Source organism: Python bivittatus, unplaced genomic scaffold (assembly GCF_059951505.1).
Source record: "Python bivittatus isolate LINGU-HERP-01145 unplaced genomic scaffold, Pbiv_v1 ctg000220_np1212, whole genome shotgun sequence".
Lineage (NCBI taxonomy): Eukaryota > Metazoa > Chordata > Lepidosauria > Squamata > Pythonidae > Python > Python bivittatus.
Genome location: NW_028277048.1, coordinates 4379973 through 4385972, shown reverse-complemented (window position 1 = coordinate 4385972; position 6000 = coordinate 4379973). Strand labels below are relative to the sequence as shown.

The 6000-nt window shown below is 48.6% G+C and overlaps 1 long non-coding RNA gene across 1 annotated transcript in view; it reads left to right on the top strand.

Annotated features, from left to right (window-relative positions):
- Nucleotides 1–2603: 2603 nt before the first annotated feature.
- The window catches only part of LOC148216243 (uncharacterized), a 41961-nt gene continuing 38564 nt past the window's right edge, over nt 2604–6000 (top strand). The window contains exon 1 of the long non-coding RNA XR_015795606.1: nt 2604–2772. This is a non-coding gene — a long non-coding RNA (uncharacterized LOC148216243). The remainder of the gene's footprint in view (nt 2773–6000) is intronic.

The window sequence follows — 6000 nt, the reverse complement described above, 5'->3', positions numbered from 1 at the left end:
TTTGGAAGTTCCCAAAAGTTGCCAAGAAAACTGCAGGGACTTGTCCAGGCATCACCAGGGGTCAATGCTGACTCAAAGGCGAAAAAAAAAAGAAGAAAAAAAGAAGACAACATGGCAGCATCCCCCCACCCAACCAATAAAAGTAAAAACGATGGCCATGTGAAACCCCATGAAGGAAAACCTGTAATTGGTGACTAACTCAAGCAGAACTTGGCTCCCTTTCTTGTTCTTTTTTTTGGGTTGTTTTTTGTTTTAATCACAGACCTAGTGCTCTTTCAGAAGTGTGCCAAACCCATGTTTAAAAAACAATTTATATAAGAAGCCTCTGTTAATACCTGACCAGCACTTTCTGAAATGCCGGCCAGTCCTTCAGCAGGCAGATGACTGCATCATCACCCACGGAATCAGCGAAGCCTTGTAGATCGGGTCCATGACAAGAGGGGTCAGAAGAGGAGAAACATTACTTTAAAACTGGAACAGTTAAACATGAATTTAAGCAGCCTCTGCGGTGCGCCGAGAATGAGACAAAGGCAACGTCATTGAACATGTCCTTTCAACGCCGCGGGACATCTTTGCGCCGTGGTTAGCGGGCCGCGGGGAAGATCCCCTGTTCTCTCCCTCCTTCGCGGCCACCTGCAGTTTTCGAAGCAGCAAGCGCGAGGCCACGCCACGCAGGAGACTGGCAGATCGGCGCCAGCAGACAGAGTCCGTTTGGAGCGCCACGGGAAGGAAGGAAGGAAGGAAGGGGCAGGCAGGCAGGCAGGCAGGCAGGCAGGCAGGCAGGCAGGCAGGCAGGCAGGCAGGCAGGCAGGCAGGCAGGCAGGCAGGCAGGCAGGCAGGCAGGCAGGCAGGCAGGCAGGCAGGCAGGCAAGCCCTTAGAAGAGAATCGCATCGCTCACCTTCGTATCAAGGGGTCCTCCACAAAAGACGCTTCCCGGGAGGACCGCGGGGGGGGGGGGGGCGTTCTGGACAGCGCTGCAGCTCTAAGCCCACCCCGCCCGCCCCGCCCCCACCCCCAAGGGCGGCCGTGGTTTGTGCTCACTTTAATACGACCAACGGGGACTCCGCGTATCCGTCCTCTTCTTTTGCGAAACTAAGGCCATCCAAGGAGGATGGCCAACTTTTCTTCCTCTTCGGCCTTGACCTCCAACGCTCCACCTTGCCAAGGAGCCTGGCGTTCAGAAATCCAGCGACGGGAATTTTGTCCATGTCTAGCGTCACCGGCTTCTTTCCCGGGTATCAGTCCGTAGCGTCTGGAAATGAACTGGAAGGCCATCGGTAATGGTATATAATTCGCCTTGGGAAATGCGGGCTATCTGGACGCGCGCCCGTCTCTCCTTCTTTGCCTCCCTCCCTCCCTCCCTCCCTCATGCGTCCGGCGTGTTGGGGGTTAATGTCTGGTACTTGGCGAGCTCGTCTGCAAAATCCTCCATCTGATATCCAAGACCGTTCTTCAAAAAAAGAAAATCAATCTTCAGGGCCTGTGGCCAATAAGAGGAGTCCTGGGCGTGCCAAACAGCCAATTGGGTGACACGATTTGCGCCGATCTGACCCACCCTATCTCTTTCCTGAAAACTGCCCACATATGGGATGTATATGTAAGACGTCTACATATTTCTCTGTAATAGCGAGGGGTCAGATCTCGACGTAGATTTGAACGGAGACCGGGAGCGGGGGGAACCGGCGCTGGATCCGGAGCGGGGGAACGCAGCGAGAGCGTAAGGCACTGGCGCCTAACCTCGACTCACCTCCTGTGCAAGTGTTCACAGGGACGAGGTCCAGAGATCAAGGGCGCCAGAACTTCGGGGGAGGGTGGGGTTTTTTGTTCCCCGCACAACAGTGGCACCCCTTCCCACTTCGTCCAGCGTGGGCATCGCGCGCATTAGAAGGAAGGGTTGCCTTCAGACGGTCCCACGCGTGGGAAAAGTCAGCGGCTAAGCGACCTCCGACGGCGCACAAGGCGGATCGGGACTGGCAGCCGCCCCGCGTTTTACAAGCACCCTACGCGCGAAAGAAATGCACCTTTCTTTAGCGGGGAGAAGCGGCCCTTCGGCGGTCCACCCCAAGGCGCCTCTCCAAGAACTTTCGCCTTTCCTTGCCCGCAGGGTCTCTGCAAACGTGAGTGGGAGGGGGCCTCGCCCTCCACCGACTCTTTTTCATCTGGGCAGTCGAAAGCGTCTTGCTGGGAGTGTGACGGCGAAAGAAAGACGAGCCGCCACCCTCGCTTCGCCTCGCCTCTCTCCGAAGTGACACTGGCCGCGACCCGGGAGGAAAAGACACACAAAGGGAGAGCCAGCGAGCGAGCGAGCGAGCGGAGCGTCTTTACGCGCACAGTCCTCGCCCCGCTCCGCCCCGGCGCGAGAAAAAGCCGTGAGTACGACGGGCTTCGGACGGTCCTCAATTGTCCCCTTGAAGAATCTCGGAATGTCTCTTTCTGGCTCTCGGAGAGGGTGCTCCGTCCGCCGCCGCCGCCCCCTCCCCCCGCACGCATCCAGGCGCAGGCGACGGGGAGGGAAGGTCGCCGCCGCTCCCTTTGCCTCTTGTCTGCGGTCAGGATCAAGTGGGAAGGCAAAGCCGCGTGACGGCGCGCCCACCGGGTCTTAAATCTCTTGGTCGTGGACTGCCCTGGACGGCGGGACGGCGGGCGGAGGCCAGGAGGGAGGTCCGGGTGAAGAAGGGAGATCTCTTCGCCCTCTGTGGCAGGCGTAGACGAGGAGGAGAGGCCGGAGTCAGCACTTGCTATTAGAAGTCGTGTGCTTTGAAGTCTTCATGGTATTTTCAAAAAAACTTTTTTTTCATACTTAAGAGGGGTGGGTGGGGAGGGATGGACTTTCTCAAACCAGAGTAATGTGGCTTGGGGAAAAAAATAGAGATGGTGAAATTGCTTTTCACCGCAGACTTGAGAGAGTGCAAAGAGTACTGGAAAAAAAAGTGTGGGATGGGGCTCCAGGGAAAGCATTTGGGGGCTTGGTAAAAGGTCTCCAGGCTAAAGCAAAGCCCTTATGACCCTGGATGCCATGAACAGGCAGGAGAGCAGTGCTGCACTTATACCCAGCCTGAAGCCACGCTGACAAAACTGCTGTTATATGTGTTGGGGGTGGGACAGTTCAGGGCCACCATCTCATAACTACCATCTTGTCTTTCTTCCCCCTGTTATGCTGATCTCTCCCAGCTTCTGGAAATAACCAACTGGATCTCTCAAGCCCAAATCTGGCACCCATGGGATCTTGGCAATACTGTACTGCTGAAAACGCTATCATCTTGAGACTTATATCTTTGCATTCTAGGAGAGCACAGCTAAAGCTCTTGGATCATACAGTGCGATTTTGCAGGAGTAGAAACCCTGTCAGGGATGATCTTGCTGTGCTGATTGTCACCCTGATCTGATTGGTGGACACATAAGTAGCTCTTGGTGCTGCACATCAAAGTTAGAATCTATCAACTTAATTTTGTTGTGCCTAGTGAATTGAATAAGTTTGGCCCAATCAATATTGAGTTTAGCGCTGGCACCAAAGTGTAGACCTTAGCTATAAGCTTTGAAAAGTTCAATTATATACTTGGATTGTGTCCATGATGCTACCAGGAGAAATTGAGTTGCGTTTGAGCTACAATCTTAAACCTATTTTCCTGAGAATAAGCCCTAAAGATATTCAGTGGATGGATTCAAATGAAATGCTGAGCCATATATTAGTCAACCATCTTTTAGTCTAGCATGTTGTACAAATCTGGCTCTTATGATTACTTTGTTTTACTCTTCTGTGCAAACCCAGCAGTTAGAATCAGTCTGTAAAACACAGTTAAACACAGGAAAACATGTCATGCACATAATAGCCACTGAGATGGAAGTTCTGATTAGGTAGGATTGCTCTATTAATTTTTAAAAAGCCAAGATTGTGTCTATGATGCTACCAGGTGGTTGGGTTCAGCCTTCTGTGGGGATTTTGACTTCGGCTCATTAAACATGTGTGGTCAAGTTGAATTTTTTCAGCTTTTAAGTAATGGGACATGGTGCTATTCTGTACACATTCAGATCAACCAACCAACTAATCTTCCTTCCTTCCGTCCTCTTCATAACACAATCAGTATGTTGCTTTGTAGAGTGAACTGATCATGCAGTGATATGGCTAATGAAAGCAGATTATATAGTGCATATATAGCACTAAGAACTGTATGTTTATCTGTCTCTTCTTAACGAGCATTAGGGACATGACTAATCCAAGAAGGACCAGGTAGAGTGCATGGATCCCAGCTGGTATCTCTTTACTGCTTATCACTCTGTTTTTTTCACATCATACATCATCATTATGTGTGCCACCTAAAAAGGGGTGAGGTTTTGATTCCATAGTTGTGGCCACCATCTTGACCTTTTTGACCACCCTGGGGACACCCCAGAGATAGATGAAAAGCCAGATATCAGCAAAAGTGAGAGCAACAGCATAGGCAGGCAGACAGATTGGCAGTTTCCTGTTAGCTTTCTGACCTAACATCATAAAGAACATCACATCAATGAAAACAGCTTACCATATATACGTGCAGATAAGCTGAGAATTTTAGGTGCCAAAATGCACCCCAAAAATCAGGTCCAGCTTATCTATGGATGGGCTATCCGCAAGTATGTATGGTAATACTTTTTTAAAGTACCCATTTTTCCCATATATACTAGTGTATAAGCCCATCCCCAGATCAGCAGACCCTTGGATTTTTAATCAAAATACCATGAAAAATGCAGGTCGGCTTATTCATGGGTGGCGCATTTTTCATGGTATTTTGGTTAAAAATTTGAGGGTCAGCTGATCTGCGAATGGTCTTATAAATGATTAGATACAGTAAATTAAAAATGTTCAAAATAGATGGGAGCAACCAGCAAATTACAAAACAAGACAACTTCTCTGTAGAAGCTCAGCCGTTCTTAACACACACTGTGGTGTACCAGTTCTTTAAAATGCAGGAAAAGTCTCCTCAAAAGCAAATTCCATTGAGTTAAGTGAGGCTTACTTCCACCTAAGGAGAGGGTCGCAACCTGAATTTATAGACAAAAGTGGAGACACTGAAGTAGGAACCAGCGCTAGGTTGAGGGGTGCCTACTCCTGGCTCAAGCTGGTGTTAATTCCCAGGAAGGAAATATTTCTCTTTCAGAAGAATCTTGGTATAGATCCTTCTCAGATCACAATGTCCCCCAGAGCAATGAGGATACTTCCATCTAATAGCTTCTTCCCAGGCTGTGTTTCCCAATAAACATCTAAGGTGTGTGAACTGGTTATCCATCTTTGTAATGTGTGAATGAGTAGTGGTTATTTTAGGGACAGATCTGGAACAGCTCCCAGAATCACATTTGCTGTTCATGTGTCTTAGAATGTGTCTCAGATGTTACAAAGATATCAGAGGCTGTTTCCCAGAAAGAACATTAAGAACGTGCATAGAAAAAAACATTGGCCAGAAAGAAGACCCACTATACTTAATGCTCCACCACTCCAAGTAGAATCTGGCTGACAAGAATGTAAATGTAAAACATGTAATTTTATGTCTTGCGTTGGTCAGTTACTTTTAAAGACTCACTTGATGCAGAGGCAACCTTTTTGATGGGTTTCATGGAATAAAACCCATGCTGCTTCCCAAATTAACATTGTGAGCTGTATACTGGAGCATATTGGAAGTAGCTATCATGCCAGATGCCAGCGTGGAAAGCATCCAGATAGTCATGTCCGCTTTTCTCAGCTTAATGCTTGTTTGCCAACTGAATCATACAGAGATAATATGATAAGATCTGGAGGAGGGATTCTGCTCAGTAGCCATTCATTAAGTTCTGTAAGGTTGGTTTCTTCATGGTGGTGTCCCCAACATTGTCAATTATTTGAAGTTGTCCTGCATCTGATCAGATCAAAATAGCTGTTTTAAATAAATAGCAAAATGGGCATATCAAAAATCAGAAGATTTTTGGGACTGGGGAAATACAGTATGATCACTGCATTAATTAATTGATTAACTAATGATATCGCATTC